Genomic DNA, 20,025 nt, shown 5'->3' with positions numbered 1-20,025 from the left:
TATGTCTACTGGAGTAGACATTGGTTGAGCAAATGTCAAAGCCACCTTGCATACATAATTAGCAATGGAAGTTTTATCTATTTGGGAGATCAGGATGATTTTATTTGCACTACAGAGTATCTAGCCAACGAGGGGCTTAAAAAACAGGAGAGATGAACAAGTTATCTCCTGAGTATTAACTGGAGAAATTTGACATAACCTTGTTTCCAACATGAGATTGAGATGTTTCATAGCAGACATCCACAGTCTAACTTTTGGCCAAGACGTACAGATTGAGCCACAGTTTTACATAGTTCAAGTCCTGATGGAAGGTATGGAGGATTTGGTGTCTGGACATTGTGAAACTCTTACAAACTTGATGACCTAATGAGGAATGTCTGAGAAAAATAGGGCCTTTGATGGTTTCGAGTTGTCGGTATCAGGTTAGATAAGGTAAAGATTTTTTGAGGGATGAGAATGGTAGGGATGATTTGGCCCATGGCTTTTGAGGGAAGAAAGGCTTAAGGAGCTGCTTCATAAATGATTGAGTCAGGAGGTTCCTGAAGTGTGCTCCTGTAGGAAGCATAGCTGGATAGTTTGCTGAAAGGAACCCCTTACTCTTGTAATTTTGTATATATCTTTATTTAAGAGGATTCTTGGGTCTTCCATTCCAGTGTGAATAACATCAACTTTGATATGTTCAAGGGTTGACCCATATGTAAATTCTTCTGATACCTTTTATATTTCTACTTCTTGGATGCTTGATTAGGGGGAAATTGGGTGAAAAATCAGATTATTCTTGCATGTCTCCTTTTTGGATGGTTGGTCCTTTCAGGAAGTCCAGGATTTTCTATGTCTGGTTATCTTGAATTGATGCCAGAAATACTCTGCACTTTGATTGCAGCTTCTGTCTGTTTGTAACTCTTCTTTAGTAATGTGGTGTTTCAGGATTCTGCCATTTATATTTCTTTTAGACGTAAAGTACAAGTCAGGTAGGTTTAATTGAACTACTACTGATTTCAAGGATCCAAATTCAAGTATTTGGTATTCTCATTGGTTGTCAGTTTAGAAATCTTAAAGATGTATGTGCATCATTCAGACCTCAGTCAAAGCTTAGGTATAAAACTGCCAAGGGAGGGGATTTAGACATACCTGAACCTAATTGAACCCCTTTCTGGAAAAATGATGCCCCACTACCTCTTTTGTGGAGATGATAACAGTATCTTGAAAGAGTCACTGCACTGGTGGACTGAATAGAGATGTCCCTGAGGGATCCAGTCTAACTTTGGTTTTGGCTCTTGTTCTGCTTAAGGTGGTTTGGTGGGAATCTGCTTGATAGTCTTTGTCATTTAGTCTCTGGACTGTGATTGTATGTTGATTGATCTTTAGGTGGGTGAAGATTGGCTAAAACTGATTTTAGAGGGCTTTTCAGTTTCTTAATGGAGTTGGGTCCTTGAATCTATTTTTAAGGGTTTTATTGGGTGCATAGAGTCATGGAAAAGGAAAATGAAGAAACTAGTACTCTCATCTGCAGTAGGAGGCCCTTAACCCTTTCAGTCCTAACCCCGGTTGATTGGTAGTCCTTACCAAGAATGCCATATGGTCTGAATTTTTCTGCCTACGTTTAAAGAAACCAGAGGTTCCTTTACTTACCAAAGGCATTAATAGTTATCTAGCATGCAGAAATAATGACAGGGCTCATTCACGTAGAGAAAACCTTAGAGGATAGACAAATGCACATACCACACTCTGACCCCTCCCTTTTGTGCAGTAAATATGATTTTATTGGACTCAAATGATAGTAACAGACAGTATATCATATTTGTAATTATCAACAAGACAGTATATCATATTTGTAATTATCAACAAAACCATAAGGAGCAATATTGGATATATCAGAGGAAAATACACTTCTCAAGCAGCATGGAGCGAATGAAACTGGAAGATGATGCAACAATTCATAAGAGTACCATATGCAGTGTACTTAGACATTTGCAGCATGCCAAGATTTAAGTGCCCAAGTGTGATGCCAATATTTAAATGTCTCTGTTATACCTGGCTTAAATGGCTGTGATTGTTTAAATGGCTCAGATATTTATTTTTTGATTTAAATATTGCTGATATTCCTCAGGCTAGGGGAGACATCTTTTTCTATGTGGTCAGGACTGAAAGGGTTAAAAACCTAGGTATTTCACTAAGGTTTTGCACACTCAGGAAGTCAGTTTGGCTTCAGAGATATGGCAATGAGGTCTTCTGAACTTGTCAGCCTTGCCACTTAGGTAAAGGTACAGGACTCTTTTAGCATCTTGCATGACAGATGTGGTGTCTCTGTATCTGGCACAGATTCGGCTGTTGATTAAGGCAAATAAAAGCTCCATGCTACCATAGTGAGTATATACACATGGAAGGAGGAGATCTCTTCTTTGAACACTGGGGGGGCACCTGTCCCCAGTGCACTGGTGTGTTCCCTACCAGAATTCATCCTCTAGACTCTGTGTTGGGTGCCTAAGGCACTCCTGTATCTGGCTACTTGGTTGGATCTCTGCCATCACTGACCCAGATGCAGAGATCTGAGCTAGCTTATACCAACAAGGAAGAAAGAGTAGCAACAATATCCTAAAGTTGTTAGGTATGAAACTTTGTGCTCTGTCTGGTTATTTATTGACTGCATCACAAGGCACACGATGAGCACTTTGTCAGGGTGCGTGAGGAATGCCCTATCAGGACACATGGCTTGCATTCTGTTTTGATGCACCATGAGCACCCTGCCAGGGCACACAGAGAATGCATTGTCAGACCATGTGGTGAGCATCTTGTCAGGGAGCCGGTGGAGGATACTTTTTTTGAGCAAGGTCCCTCCCTGGACAGAAGGAAGAGCTCCACATCAGGTCTTACTAAAGATGATATTCTTAGAATATGAATAGGAGCTAAGGGATGGAATAATTTGATTCTGAGGGTCCTAAGGTCTCCCAGTTAACATGAATCTGGAATATTTGTTTTGTGTAAAGATCACCTGATCCAGAAACTGAACATAACCGTAGACATAAGAAAGGTATTTCCATAATGGGAGGCAAAAGGGTAATTAAAAAATAGAGCTGTAACAGGATCAGCTCACCTTAGGCAATCTTTTTTACCATATGCTGACCAACAGTGTGGCAGATTGGTGTCCATTAATGAAAATAATCAGCAGTTGAAGAAAACACACAGTTAGATTAAACATGGTTGGAGAGGTTAAAAGAATATTTAAGTGGAACCATAAAGTGGAAGTGATGAATGAATATCCAGGAGCATTAAAATCTGTGCACTGTTAAGGCAGCAGCTACATGTAGAAATGTGATTGGAAAATTGTGTAAATGGTTAAAGCAAACACTTAGATAAGGGTCAGAAGGGGAGAGCAATACTCTAAGAAGGGGTCAGTTATGTGCAATTGACCTCAAATAGAAAAGCAGATTCTCTCTCTTACTCACAAGAAGAATCCTGCTTATGGAAGAAATAATTTCAATATTCATGTGTGTTTGCTTATATTTCTCTTTTTACTGAACTGGTTTTGAATTCAGGATAATAGTTTTATTGCTACAGGAGTGTGTTGTAAAGAATATTTGCTTGTAGCATTTGGGAAGTCTTCACTTTTGTTTAAACCAAAATATGTATAGACATATTTCATATAGTCTCACAGATTCTCATCATTTATCCTGTTAAACATAATGTGCTGGTTGATATAATTTTTTCACTGTATATGATATCTATTATGAATATTGATCAGTGTTTTGTCATGTTTTCATTCCAGTTGTTGAAAAAATTTAGTGTGTGCGCGTGTGTGTGTGTGTGTGTGTGTATTTATTTTATTCTATTTATAATTACCCCAAAATTAATTTCTGGAAAAGTCATGATGATACCCAGGGCCATCTAAAGGCTCCCACACCCCAAGGCTGTGCTTTTTTCTGTTGCAGGGAAATACAGACTCCTTCAGAGTGAGAAGTTCTTTGATGAAACTGCACTCTCAATGATGCAGCCTCACCAAAGGTGACTTTACACTCATACTTTTTTTTTTCTTTTTTTTCAAAGGAAGGAACAGAGAAGGGGGCTGGATGAGGATGTTTCCTCAGAGGCCCAGTCCTCTGTTCTTAATGCTACCTCACTGATGCGGGAAATGGCGAATAGTATGAAAGAAAGAAAGAAATATATATATATATATATATATATATATATATATATATATATATATATATATATATATATATATATAAGAGAGACTTTTGGGTGTTAATGTGCTGAGAGGTGCAACTGGAGGGATGACTGATCATTATCTTGTGGAGGCTAAGGTGAAGATTTGTATGGGTTTTCAGAAAAGAAGAATGAATGTTGGGGTGAAGAGGGTGGTGAGAGTAAGTGAGCTTGGGAAGGAGACTTGTGTGAGGAAGTACCAGGAGAGACTGAGTACAGAATGGAAAAAGGTGAGAACAATGGAAGTAAGGGGAGTGGGGGAGGAATGGGATGTATTTAGGGAATCAGTGATGGATTGCGCAAAAGATGCTTGTGGCATGAGAAGAGTGGGAGGTGGGTTGATTAGAAAGGGTAGTGAGTGGTGGGATGAAGAAGTAAGATTATTAGTGAAAGAGAAGAGAGAGGCATTTGGACGATTTTTGCAGGGAAAAAATGCAATTGAGTGGGAGATGTATAAAAGAAAGAGACAGAAGGTCAAGAGAAAGGTGCAAGAGGTGAAAAAGAGGGCAAATGAGAGTTGGGGTGAGAGAGTATCATTAAATTTTAGGGAGAATAAAAAGATGTTCTGGAAGGAGGTAAATAAAGTGCGTAAGACAAGGGAGCAAATGGGAACTTCAGTGAAGGGCGCAAATGGGGAGGTGATAACAAGTAGTGGTGATGTGAGAAGGAGATGGAGTGAATATTTTGAAGGTTTGTTGAATGTGTTTGATGATAGAGTGGCAGATATAGGGTGTTTTGGTCGAGCTGGTGTGCAAAGTGAGAGGGTTAGGGAAAATGATTTGGTAAACAGAGAAGAGGTAGTAAAAGCTTTGTGGAAGATGAAAGCCGGCAAGGCAGCAGGTTTGGATGGTTTTGCAGTGGAATTTATTAAAAAAGGGGGTGACTGTATTATTGACTGGTTGGTAAGGTTATTTAATGTATGTATGACTCATGGTGAGGTGCCTGAGGATTGGCGGCATGCGTGCATAGTGCCATTGTACAAAGGCAAAGGGGATAAGAGTGAGTGCTCAGATTACAGAGGTATAAGTTTGTTGAGTATTCCTGGTAAATTATATGGGAGGGTATTGATTGAGAGGGTGAAGGCATGTACAGAGCATCAGATTGGGGAAGAGCAGTATGGTTTCAGAAGTGGTAGAGTATGTGTGGATCAGGTGTTTGCTTTGAAGAATGTATGAGAGAAATACTTAGAAAAGCAAATGGATTTGTATTTAGCATTTATGGATCTGGAGAAGGCATATGATAGAGTTGATAGAGATGCTCTGTGGAAGGTATTAAGAATATATGGTGTGGGAGGCAAGTTGTTAGAAGCAGTGAAAAGTTTTTATCGAGGATGTAAGGCATGTGTACGTGTAGGAAGAGAGGAAAGTGATTGGTTCTCAGTGAATGTAGGTTTGCGGCAGGGGTGTGTGATGTCTCCATGGTTGTTTAATTTGTTTATGGATGGGGTTGTTAGGGAGGTGAATGCAAGAGTTTTGGAAAGAGGGGCAAGTATGAAGTCTGTTGGGGATGAGAGAGCTTGGGAAGTGAGTCAGTTGTTGTTCGCTGATGATACAGCGCTGGTGGCTGATTCATGTGAGAAACTGCAGAAGCTGGTGACTGAGTTTGGTAAAGTGTGTGAAAGAAGAAAGTTAAGAGTAAATGTGAATAAGAGCAAGGTTATTAGGTACAGTAGGGTTGAGGGTCAAGTCAATTGGGAGGTAAGTTTGAATGGAGAAAAACTGGAGGAAGTGAAGTGTTTTAGATATCTGGGAGTGGATCTGGCAGCAGATGGAACCATGGAAGCGGAAGTGGATCATAGGGTGGGGGAGGAGGCGAAAATTCTGGGAGCCTTGAAGAATGTGTGGAAGTCGAGAACATTATCTCGGAAAGCAAAAATGGGTATGTTTGAAGGAATAGTGGTTCCAACAATGTTGTATGGTTGCAAGGCGTGGGCTATGGATACAGTTGTGTGCAGGAGGATGGATGTGCTGGAAATGAGATATTTGAGGACAATGTGTGGTGTGAGGTGGTTTGATCGAGTAGGTAACGTAAGGGTAAGAGAGATGTGTGGAAATAAAAAGAGCATGGTTGAGAGAGCAGAAGAGGGTGTTTTGAAATGGTTTGGGCACATGGAGAGAATGAGTGAGGAAAGATTGACCAAGAGGATATATGTGTCGGAGGTGGAGGGAACAAGGAGAAGTGGGAGACCAAATTGGAGGTGGAAAGATGGAGTGAAAAAGATTTTGTGTGATCGGGGCCTGAACATGCCGGAGGGTGAAAGGAGGGCAAGGAATAGAGTGAATTGGATCGATGTGGTATACCAGGGTTGACGTGCTGTCAATGGATTGAATCAGGGCATGTGAAGCGTCTGGGGTAAACCATGGAAAGCTGTGTAGGTATGTATATTTGCGTGTGTGGACGTATGTATATACATGTGTATGGGGGTGGGTTGGGCCATTTCTTTCGTGTTTCCTTGCGCTACCTTGCAAACGCGGGAGACAGCGACAAAGCAAAAAAAAAAAAAATATATATATATATATATATATATTTTTTTTCATACTATTCGCTATTTCCCGCGATAGCGAGGTAGTGTTAAGAACAGAGGACTGGGCCTTTGAGGGAATATCCTCACCTGGACCTCTTCTCTGTTCCTTCTTTTGGAAAATTAAAAAAAATAATGAGAAGGGAGGATTTCCAGCCCCCCCGCTCCCTCCCCTTTTAGTCGCCTTCTACGACACGCAGGGAATACGTGGGAAGTATTCTTTCTCCCCTATCCCCAGGGATAATATATATATATATATATATATATATATATATATATATATATATATATATATATATATATATATATATATGTGTGTGTGTGTGTGTAGAGAGAGAGAGATGGATGTGGGTGTGATTGATGCCTATATATGTTTTTTCTTTGTCTTTTTTTTGATGATCTTAAAAGTCCAAAGTACACAAGGGACACACTATGTTTATGCTACCAGTGCTTCAATCTTTGTTTCCCTTTAGTCTTTAGTGACAACCATTTCAACATCATGATTTATCTGTAGAAACATTTTTGATTAATCAGATCTTCAGTTCTTATACTACAACTGGTTTCACTTCTGTTCAGGTTTTCTGTGTATATTCTTGTAGGAAGAGAAAGTTTTATATTCAGTAAAATCTTTCTCGTACAGTAAGTTCCTGCCACTGACATGTTTAGAGAATGTACATCTTCCAATTTTTTCTGTATTAGACAATGAACTGCTGAGATACACGTCTATAATCTTTGTAAGAGATAGGCAGAATAGAAACCCATCCAAAAAAGAGGCAAATTACCAAACAAAGTGGTCACCTCCTCAAAATAGCCAGCTACTAGGTACTCAACAGTTGGGGTAAAGTTAATTTTCATTTACCACTTCAGAGGGTGACCCAGCTAATCAGTAATAAGTCCTATTCCCATGGATGGTATCTTGCCTTAATGCTGGGATCAAATCCTCCCAGTCTTCAGTTAAACCCAACCTTATTAAGAGTTCACATTGTCACTGGAGAAGATGATATCATTGCAATTGTCAAATTTGAGAAATGTTTGGTTACTCTGTATTTTACAAAATAGAATGTGATTTATACAGTGTTACCAATCATATTGTCCCTGATTCATCATGCTCTCAATGTCAAAACTATGAAGGTAAGGTTACTAAGCATAAAAACATCCCTTAAGATAAGGGATGTTGTCTGATTCAAGCAAAGTACAGGCTTTGCTTTTGGTGCATTACATTTGACAGCTAGAATTTTGACATGTGCAAATGAGGCTATTATTCTTTTCTTCTTCAATTAGGTGGAAAAAAGTGACCTTGGAACTTCACAAGACTACAAGCTGCAGTCTTCTTAGGATTTGCAAGATGCTTAAGCTTCATTGGTCTCATTCCAAGCCATTTCCTGAATTAGCATATTAGCATCAAGAACAGATGACTGAGCCTTAGAGGAAAAAATCCTCTCTTGTCCCCCTTCTCTGTTTCCTTCTGCTGGAAATTAAAGCAGGAGGGGAGGATATCCAGCCCCGGACCCCACTTTCACCCCTTTAACTCACCTTCTATGACATGCAGGGAATATGTGGGCAGCATTCTTTCTCCCCTCTTCCCAGGGATAGGGGAGAACACTCACCTTTATCTCTTTTGCCTTTGTACAGTGGCACTATGCATGCATTCCGCCAATGGTTGTGTATATTGCCTTGATTTTAGCATCTAAGAAAGGATGGACAGGGATTGCATGAAACTAACAGGCTAGCCATTTTATAAGGCTTTAAGGTGCATGATCCTTACTTTTTGTTTTAAACAGAGTCCATACTAAAGATATGTGAAAACTTTGTTGATCATGCAAAAATCATTCATTTGCACAGTAGTTGATCCTCACATAGGTATCATGCATAAGGAAATTTTTTTTTTTTTACAGATCCATCTTGAAGCTTAAAGAGATGTGACAATACATGAGAATTTGTGAGAACTGGCAAAGGTACCAAAATCAGTCTCAGTTTAGCATAACACTTCGAACTGCACCAAAATCAGTCTCAGTTTAGCATAACATTTCGAACTGCCACTCAAACGTCACAACACCTCTCATTCAATCGCAAAGAATTTCAGCTCAAGTGAATGCAAGATTATAGTGGTGAAGCAAGTCAACCAACTGGATGTAAGGAAATATTAATGGGGCATAGTGAAAGAAAACCATTTATGACAATAATTTTGGTGACAAATTGGAGAACTTGATAAACAAATGGGACTTTGAGACTGAACTGGCTTTGTTAAGAAGGTAAAGTGTTTGCAAGTCAGTGTCAAAATTGCCTTAAAATTACAAAAAGTATTTACTCTGTGTATTTAGCCCAAATTAGTGTATGCAGCTTTAGTTTGGTTACCCAACTTCAGAGGACACATTGGTCTGCTGAAAAGTTCTAGAGGCAAGCTGATGAGAGACAAAGCAGCCATCGAATTATCGATATTGAGAGAGAGTAAGAGGGTGACATGATAACTGTCCCATAAAAGTTTTTGTGTGGATTTGATGAAGCAGATTTTGAGCATTTCTTTGAAATCAGAGATGCCAGATTGATGAGAGGACATATTACAAGGCTAACAGAGAATCACTGTACAAAAGATATCAGAAAAACTCTTCTTTGATAAAAGAGTAAAGATTACATTGAATACATTAAGAGAGGACATTGTAAAGGCAGAGTATGAATATGTTTAAAAGAATGTATCATTCAGTAGAATATTGAAGAGATAAGTGCAAAACTCCCTCCCTGTATTGCAGAAATAGGTGCTCATAGCTTGCAACTCCTCCCCCTTCTCTCGGTCTTTCTGTGCCTTATGCAGGTTGTGTTGTGTGTAAGTGCTGTTTCTTGTTAATTATCACTATTATTTGTTGCTTAAGCTGTTTGATAATGATAGCAAAATTATCTTCTAAAGGTTGTCCTCGTATATTGAATATAAAGAGGATTGTTTAGGTCTGTTAACAAGGGTAAGAGTGTATGCAGTATCAGAAGGGAAAATAGATTATCTTGGTTTACTAAGAGAAGTCATAGTACAGTGAAATGGAATACATCATTGAATTTGCTTGGAAAGTTGGAATGTGTGGTAGCAAGTTTCCAGAGGAGAAGTTTGTTTTAGTTTTAAGGGAAGCTTTGTACTGTTGGATAGAGGATCATAATGAAAGATCAGTTTTAGTCATTGGTCTAATGATTCATAAGAGTGCTTTTGAGATCCATCTGAGGAAGCATGAAACAATGGCCTTTGCACAAAACAGTACAGGAAACAGATCTTCCAGATGAAATTATTAGTGCTCACAGAGCTGCAGAAGCAGCATTCCATTGTCAGCCATTGAAGATCATTGATAAATGCAGTTACAGCACAGCTAGGTCTTTATTGTTACTCAGCCTCTTTCAGGTATTCTGCTGGATGGCTTTTTAATTCTAAGCAAGTTTTTCATTTTATCCAGAATTATATGACTGATCTTTATGCTTCCCTTGAAGGCTTAATCCATTCTTGGGAGAAATGTGAAAGGGAGGAGCAAGAAACATATTCAAGATAGTAATAAATCTGAAGCATCTTGTTAGGGTTTAGAAAGAAATATTCGTCTAGTAAACAGATTTATTTGTCAACAAGGAAGACTTGAAGTCATTTAGAGGCCAGTCGATCAGCCAAAGAGGAGGAAGGGCAAGGACATAACTCTACTACCTTTTGTCAAACATGAGGATCAGAGTGGCTTGAAAAAGAAGCCTTTGAAAATATAATACTTCTTTTGTTTCATTGTTCCATTTAACTGAAGGGTGTCAATGAAAATAATATATAATCATATATTAGTATTTTCTTGATAGAGGTAGTATAAACTCTAAAAAGATGCGGATGTTTGTAGTCTCAGAACAGAAAGGATAGTTGAGAACTTGTGTAGTTCCTTCAGCTCTGAATAATTTGTGCAATAACTGAATTACTGTTCATGTTATTACTGGTCCTCACTATGGTAGATTCACTTTTAAACAGCATCCTTGGGACCTAGATGATGGTGGTTAAAAAAAATTTCTGAATATGAGTGTTAGAATTGACTTTTGGAAAGTACAGAAAAATAGAGGAGGTGCAGATTTACAACAGATCCTGAAAATTATCAATTGTTTTACTAAAAAATGTACAAGATCTCTTCGATAAATGTATTAATCGTGTTCCTGAAAGGTATTACTCTTAAGAGAAACTTCAAAGTCAAGTTTACTTTAGGCATGATATTTCTGGACATAATTTCTCACATAAGCTGTTCTGTGTGTTGCTTTAATACATTGATTATCCTAATGAATAATCAAGTTGTTTCACATTTATTGATAGGACTACTTCTGCTATGATACTGTATAAATACAACCAGTTTTAAGCCAAAGCAATACATGGACAGGTGAACACAGTGCTAGCCCTGCAATGTTTGCACTCAATGGTTATTCAAAAAGTCATTTTACTGTATGATTACTGCAGGAAGTACCCGTTTATTGATCTGATAATTTTCTGATGTTTAGAAAAATGTGTGGTGTAGATTGATATTTATTAAAATGCAGCTTTGCATAATGTTATGAAAATCTTATGAAATGGTTGTTCAACAGTATTAGAGTTTCAGTATGATTATTTAATAGAGAAAAGCTGACATCAGTATGCTTAGGATATTTTAGGTATAATGAATCAAGAGAATCCCATTTGCAATGTACAGGAGGGTCTTTAAGTGTTTCACATATAAATACTGTATTTTTTTTTCATACATATTTGCCATTTCCCGTGTTAGCACAAGTCAAGAATCATTTCAGAAGGTCAGAATAGACAGCAATTAGTTTAACTCTAAAAGACTGTTTCATTGTCGTCAGGAATGCAGTATCAATTCAACTTTTGTTTTCAGAGTTCAGGTTCACTGGTGTTCTAAGATTACAAAGAAATTTAAGTTTAAGAGGTCCATTATACATGGAACAAATAAAACTGGCAGCCTTTGGTCTTGAAGTTTGCAACTTAAAGTTCTGATTTTTCAAATGTACATTAATGTTTCCATCCTAAGTTTGGTCAAGTTTTGCATTCCCTCCAGCCTAAGGTTTTTCAAGAAATCAAGAAAATTAGGAAGGGAAATTGGCCTTATGAATTAATTGATCATAAATGTTCAAAGACATAAACATCAAAAATAAAAAAAAGGCTTTATCAGTGGCTGTAATTTTAAGTTTCCATGACAGTAAGATAGTTTGTGAGTCTGGTTGTGAGCCTGTGTCTGCCACTTGATGTTATCATGGAGGCCAAATGAAATATCATGATAATCATCATTAATGTATTCCTCTGTATTGCTACTTTTCATCATAATTGCACCTTCTTTCTTCCCATTTATTTTTGTGGCTGCCAGATGCATGGATGTTACTTTTATGGCTGCCAGATGCATCCTTCAATCATGGTCCTTTTTGATGTTTGTAAGGTACCTAACTGCTGTGAAATTTTTAAAGGTAGATTATTGCTGCAGGAGACATACGATATTATTTGGCTTATGGTTGCTCCAGGAGATTTAGACTAGTGCAGAAAACAGAGCATGTATCTTGAACATCTCTGGTCCCAAGTGTATATTGTAGGTGTATTGGGAATGAAAAGGTTAGAAAAAACAGAATAACGTGGCATACTGGTTGCCTTGCATCAGACCCATTAGCATTAAATAAAGACAGTTTTCAGTTGTTTCTTCTTGGGAACACTTGGATCTTTTTTTGGTATATTTGTCAGAAAATGAAAACTAGTATGAGCTTTTTCAGTTTTAAAGGTTTGGAATTAGTGCAAGTAAATTTACTCATATTCTCATGTATCAGTATGATACTCTTTTACAGAGCCAGTAAATGATATTACATTGATTACATTCTTAGGATCATCAATAAGACTACAGAGTTTATACCATGATGTTTGTTTTTATACATTATTCCCTGGCAGTGTTTCAGTCTGTTCTTGATGCTTATTTGAGTAAATGGTATCCATGCAGTTTTACTTAGAGTGTTTCAGCCTACACTTGATGCTGAAACATTTTGAAAACATGCCAGTTTCAGGTCCAGTGCAGATTGATTTGCTCAGATTTTTTTTTTCCATTTACTAATGATTAAAACATATTATCATGGATAGTTACAGAAACACAGTACTTTAGAATGTTAGGACAGTGTTATGATTTTCCAGTAAAATATCTATGGGGACACTCTGGCTGGCATCATCTCATATCTAGCTGTACTTAGGACCAGCAGATTCTGGATGAAAAACTTTCACTATGATTACAGTATCACTCTTTTGTTCCTTGTGGTACATAATTTTTTAATTTTTTTATGCAACAATGCTAAGGGAAAATTATAAAACATCTGCATAGTGCAGGTCAACCTTGTTGATTCCTTTGAAACTTGGTTTTGTAATTTTTCCTAAATTCATGACAATGCTCTCTAACAAGTTATTGAACAAAGTACTGTACAGTTTCAAAGTAGATAATAGCCAATTTGTTGTATTGAAACTGATCCATAATATAAATACATTACTTTTATATCTCTCTGCAAAACTGCATATGAAATGTGTTTTTGAGTAAATTCCTCCTTTAAAAAGATACTCTCTTCTCTTTGGATTTTAGAGAAGCTTTAAGGGCCATATAAATTGAACTTTAAAATCTTTTTTTATTATGAATGCAGACTTTGATAAACGCTTGAGTTCTTTGCTTCTGATAGGCTTTGACAGATAAATTAGTGATGTGCAGTAAATCCTGTTATCCATGAACTGAGAAAACAGAATGTTCAAACCAACATATATTTTTCAGTTTCTGTTGGCAGCCTTCCAATATCCAAAAAAAAATTGAATAATTAAATAGACTGATAAGAATATTTCCAGCTGCACATTCACCACATTATAACGATTAGTGTACTCGCCACTCGGTGTTTTGTGGTGCTGGTAATTGTTTGCCATCTCCCATGTGCTTTCTGGCATGGTATTGTGTGCTGGTCTTGCACATTTGTGCATTTTGTGCACCCTTGATCACTATTGTTGAAAATGGCCCCTTTCAGGCATTGTCAGCAGTTGCCTGAGAGCTCTTTGAAGCTGTTTGCATCTCGCATGAAGGACAAGAGGAACATCTTAAGCTTCAGAAAGATGGAGTTGTACAAGAAACTGACAGGGCAAGTTCAAGGCAGCACTTATGAAGAACTTCAATATTGGCATCATGACTTTACATCATTACGAAGCAGCAGAAGAATATTACGGCATTTGGTAGTTCTTCCTTGTTTACATATATTATTATTTCCTCTGTTTACATTATTTCCGAATACATAGGTAAAATATTTCAAAATGTGTATGTGGTAGAAAGTACGCCAGAATTTCTGTGAGGGTTGGCAGATGGAGTAACCATGGGTCCCAAGTAGAGCGCATCATGTTCCTGTTAGCAAAGCAGTCTCACAATTACCACTATTGTGTGTGGATCTTTGCTACTTGTGTGATTTGGATATACCTGCTAATGTGATTTTTCCACAACCTGCTGTATTTGTAAATATGGCATCCAAATATCTAGCAACATCTTCGACCCTAGAACCAGCAGTTAGATGAAAGAGAACCTCTTTTACCTTAAAAACAAAGCTAGAAAACTTAAGGAGCACTGATGCTTTTGAGGGGGCATCAGTATGGTGGAAAGTTCACCAAAGCTTTTGTATGGATTGGCGAGTGGAGGTAGCATGTGTCATGAGTGGAGCATGACACATTTCCACCAGTCTTAAAGTTATCACATTTGTGTGTGGATGTGTTCTACTTGTGTAGTTTGGATATGCCTGCAACCCACTGTGTTTGTTTTTGTTAATATAGAATCCACATGCTCAACAGTTTAGCTTACCCAAGGACTTGCAATTAAATGCAAGAGAACCTCTCTGACTTTAGAAATGAAACTAGAAATCATACAGCGCACTGATGCTGGGAAGGGAGCATCTGAGCTTGAACATACAACCTGGATGAATCTACAATCTGCAACAAAAAGAATGCCAACAAAATTTAAAGTGCTGTGCTCAACTGTACTCCAATGTCTGCCAAGGTAACCACAAGGGTTAGAAATCCTCTAATGGAGAAGATGAAGAAAATGCTTTCATTATAAATTGAGCTTGAGATGGAGAAGAGAAGTAGCCTTAATAATCTTCAGCTTAGGTTGAAAGTTTTAAAGACATGTGAATGTTATTGTAAAGAAGTCAATGTAACTGAGCTAGAGCCATTTCAAGCTATATGTGATTTCTCTTTGTGAAAGGTTTTCACAGGACATAACCTCTGCAGAAAGCAAGGAATGGCGAATCTCTGAATTGTCTAATAGAAAAAACTTGAATAACTGGAATTTTTATCCAAACCAGCCAAATTCCACAAGTATTTTAGATAACAGAAGTTTTACTGTACAACAGTTTTTTGTTTTTGATACTCTTTGAAATATATGAACTGTACTATTTGATGTGATTGTATTATGAAGAATGGTATACAGGTACACCTCCAATTTTCCGGCACTCTTTGTTCCAAAGCCTTGCTGAATTAACCATTTTGCTGGACCAGCTGTGGTCACCTAATAATAATTCATCAACACACCTCTAACCCACTAGTTATACATCTCCCACGTGTGTAAAGTATAACATGGACTGCTAGAAATTTAAATTAAATGAATATTAAATGTAAATTAAATAGATGAATTAAATACAATATACACCTACTCAGGATTGAGGTGCTCATCAGATACGAGTCTTGCAAATTCGTCCACATACTTGGCAGCTCCTTTGTGGTTTGCATACTGCTTTTCTCTGCCCACTTTATTTGTGGAAATTCCTTGACGCTTCTTGAATCTTTGAATCCATCCTTCACTATAGTCATGCTCATGTTGTAATTTAAGTTCTTTATGGAACAACTTAGCTTGGTCTGTTATCATACTACCTGACAAGTCCACTTCATCACTCCAATGCTGTCAAAACCATTCCATCATCACTCAATCATGCTCAGTACTCTTACCATCTTTCATAATTTTTCTAATCGTCATTTGTTTCATGGAGTTGCTGTCTGCATAGAATTTCAGTATTTTCTCCCTTTGCTTCTTTATATCTTGAACAGTTGATGAACCAATACTGTAGATGTCACAGCTTATGCACCAAAACACCACGGTCCATTTTTTTCAACAGTTCTACTCTGTCTTGGATCGATATGGACTGGTGTTTACGTTTGACACCACGACTGACATTCTCATATGTCTTAAAAGCCATAGCCAGGGTTAAATTTAAGCAAAATAAACTGAGTATCTCACAGAATTGTGGTATCACCACCAAGTGCAGTGTAAAGAATGTAAATAAGCGCCCCCTACACACAAAGCGATCTATGGCTGCCCAGTAAACTAGTCTGGTGGCCACAGTAATTTCAAGTTCCCTCACGTAATTTTGTCCGGACTAAAGGAAGTGCCGAACCATCAGTTGCCCGGAAAATCAGTGGTGTTCCTGTGCATGAATATTGAAACCAAATTCTTTTCACAGTTTGATACTGTATTGTTAGCCCAGACCATTACAATACAGCCTCATTTTCTAAATCTACTTACAGATTACTAAAAAGCTATTAGAGTAAGCTTCTCAGGCTTAATATCATTGCATAATATGTTTTCCAGAGCAGATGTTTTCTCATTTAAGTTATAAACTCATGAAAGCAACCAAGCCAGATTAGTTTTGAATTCATCTATTCCAAAGGACAGCAGTGTCACATGCATTTAATACAGATTAGCAGCACTGATTTTTGTAGAGTATGGTGTATAGGTATTTTGGTTCATTATTCAGAAATTACATTTCCCGATTCAAATTTGAATATGACGTGCACTTTTATGAGCCCAAAGAATCATAATATGACTGCTCTTCATTCTGATTAATAACCTGGTTTGTGGTTAAAAGTCCACATTTGACTGCCCATCTGGATGATATTACGAACTGAACTTCTTTGACAGTGTTACAAACTAGTAGTTATAGCCTATTATTCACACTGCTCCAGCATGAAATTTTAAACATCTGTGTATTTTTGTTTGTGAAGCACAGAAAATCAGTGGAAGGTATGAGAGAATATATCTGTCTGCTTGAACAGTATTCAGACTGCAGACATTGTTACCAACTTACCCACATCTGTTCTTACTTGTTTTAGCCCAAAGAATAGATATGTCTAACTGAAAAAATGCTAGTTTGTTACCAGCAGAGACAAGTTACCTTCTTGGGGTTAAACAGGATATCCAAGGTGATTAGTTTTGGAATCATGCAGTTATAAATTCAGTTCTTGAGTGGTGGTCACATTGTAGCTGGTTATAGGAGGAGATCACCACCCTGTTTGGTGGTTTGACTTCTAGTTTGTTGGGTATTTGTAATTTCTACCTCTCAGCAAGTTTATTCCTGTTCACACATTTTTGAAGTACAGGTACAGGAAAATGTTACTCTTATTTAAGACTGAGTTTCTCCACTTCACCTTCTCAGTTCAGATCAGGTATGCCAGTTATAAGACTGAAAAAGAAATTCTTAACATTTGTTTGCAAGTATTGGTTTAACAGGTCTCTTCTCATCTGTTGAGATACAGTCTTCAAGTATTGGGAATTCATCTTTAAGAGTTATGAAGCTCAGTGATTTTTTAAAATTACTGATTTGCAAGTGACTGAAGAATGTATGATCTTGTCTATTCTAAGCGAAAGTTCTTGATTTTTATTGATATTAAGATAGTTGATTTGAGTATATATTCTTTCTTTTGGAACTGCAAGTTTGATTTTCATCTTGTACATAGTATTCTAATCTTATTATTTTAGTTTTCAAGTATTAACTGTAATATATATTATTAGTTTACATTCTTCTGTCACAAAATAATTCAAAGAACGAGGATTATGCATTTCTATCTAGATCAGTGAAAAGGAAATTTGACTTGAGGGTCAAAAGCCATAACTTTAGTGTTTTACTTGGGAGTTAATCCTTGTCTAACACTTGTTCTCACTGTTCTTGTCTCATGTAAGTGTTGACCATATCCATTGGTTATGGCATATTTATATCAGTATTTGTGATTGATGTCATAGTAAAGATGAATTATCTAAATCCTTGGTAACTTTTCACAGCCTGCAGGAGTACACATAGAAAAAAGAACTAACACTATTGTCTTTTGTGGATTTCAAATTTATTATGTATGAGCTTCCAGAATTTAGTTGCAAAAGTTCCCTAGATGTTTTTCAAATCTATGTAAGTCACTTGACACAGTGATCCCTCTTAGGCTATGTATTTTAGTTACAAGATTTCATATGAAATGCTAGGGAGAGTATCCATTTTTATTGATTTTGTCCTAATCAGATATTATTTGTATTTCTCAGTCTTCTAATATGCCATTTTCCACATTAATGGTAAAGTAGTCTATGAAGGCTCTTCTAACACTCCAGTCACTACATATTTCTGTTTTTGGAGCCCTAACAATAACAGTAACAAGAGTGCTTGAAACATTGCTGAAGAATTTTGCATATTGATAAGGCATTTAGTCAACATCATTCTTGATTTTTTTATGGAAGATCCAAGGCTTCCTTGAAGTATCCAAGAATGGAAAGTGTCTTTCATGAGATTTTCATCTCTTGATGATATAAAGATTAGGAAGATGCTTAGGACAGTAAACTGAATGTGATGTGGCTAACTAACTTTAACTGACATGACCAGTTATGTTGAGAGTATTCCCCTTAATGACAGTGGAACACTAGGTGATGAGGAAGATTTAATCTGGAAACTGATCAGTGTTTCTCTTCTCATGATGATGTCAGATACATCATTATTCACAAATGAAGCCACCTAGCTATCATGTTAAGTTCTTTTGTGTATATTAATTTATTTGAAAGTATGTAGATAATCTTTCGAGGAAGATTTACACAAGTTTAACTTAAGAGTCTATCAGGGTTAATATTCAGTAAAACCATAATATTCAGTAAAACCAAAGATTATTTGCAAATGAAATAAATAACAAGAAAGAAATGACTTACAGAATAGTTTGAAGCAAATATGTAAATTAAATGTAATAGGGTCATATTGGAGTAGATGCAAAACAACATACATAGAAAATTTTCTTTAATATTGTTGAAGAAGATTATGTTTCATTTTAATGCACTGGACATGGATTGATTGTGTAAAAATGCTGGAGAGGTTGGGGAGATATTACAGAGGTTGTGTGTACTTGATCCACTTCAATAAACTGGACATGGAGTGATGATGATAGGTAGAAGATTCAAAACATTTTGGTGAAGTATGACATGTAATCATACTGTACTATTGTAAAGGGTGATTTATATGTATCAACAACTGTTAGAAATTTATTATGCCAAAAACATTATGGTGGTTTTCTGTTTCACCATGAGATTCCAAGAGTTCCTTCTTGACCATTGGTAACATGAAACAGAGAATACTTTCTTTAGTCAGGCACAAACTAAATGGTACTGATACAAAAGTTAAGGACTGCTGAGAATAGCTTAGCACCTGTCTGACAGCATATAAAAAAATCATTAGAATTTTATACACCAAACCTAATATCTAGTATGTAAGCTGAAAGGTTTTAAAAACTGTGCTATAACTTGAGTAGGTTAACATGACTGAAATATATGAAAATTCTCTGTATATACTATCTAAGGGAAGATTTTATGATAAATGCAATATTTACTCAGATGGCAAACATAATGACATGAGAAATAATTAATTATCATATGCAAAAGTATTATTTTGCATTGAAAAAATCATATATCATTTTGATTTTTTATGAACTAGTGTTTTTTTGCAGTGTTGTAGAAAATACAGCTATTACATAGAGGATTTTGAAGGGCCTCGTTTTATACCAAATATAGCATAAGTCCTGTGTTTTGCATTAGATCTCCACAATCTTGAGTCATCAGTAAATTATGATGTTTGATACACTTGGGACTTGCAGTTTAGACCTGTTTCATTTGGCTAGGACACTTTAGAAAGACTGTACTCCTGCTCAAGAGCTGAAAATTTTGGCTCAAAGGTTTTAGGTCTTAATATGGTTTTAATTCTTGATTTTATTAACTTTTTTGATTAGAAATTATGGAAGTGAAAAGTTAAAATTGTTTGTAATTTTATTGTCTTTCTGTTCTCGTAATGCTACTGACAGATTTAATGTTCTTTCATTGATGAATAAAGTATTTTGAAAGTAAATATATTCCTTTACACATATTATGTTATTCTACAGAAATTTTCAGTTTTGTGACATATAATCTTTTCATTGACAAGGTAGTGGAATGAAACTTTGACTCCTGTAATATACTGTAAAATAAAACTTGTTAAACATTTTTAAACAA

At 36.6% G+C, this 20,025-nt stretch overlaps 1 protein-coding gene across 1 annotated transcript in view; it reads left to right on the top strand.

Moving 5' to 3' along the window:
- MCU (mitochondrial calcium uniporter) overlaps positions 1 to 20,025 on the top strand; it is a 725,481-nt gene extending 705,456 nt beyond the window's left edge. Inside the window, exon 7 of the mRNA XM_071684691.1 lies at positions 1 to 20,025. This exon is cut by the window's left edge and continues 15,022 nt beyond it. The gene's annotated coding sequence lies outside the window, so the exon portion shown is untranslated.

Source organism: Panulirus ornatus, chromosome 38 (genome assembly GCF_036320965.1).
Source record: "Panulirus ornatus isolate Po-2019 chromosome 38, ASM3632096v1, whole genome shotgun sequence".
NCBI lineage: Eukaryota > Metazoa > Arthropoda > Malacostraca > Decapoda > Palinuridae > Panulirus > Panulirus ornatus.
Note: the sequence above shows the minus strand (reverse complement) of the source record. Positions and strands in the feature narration are given on the sequence as shown.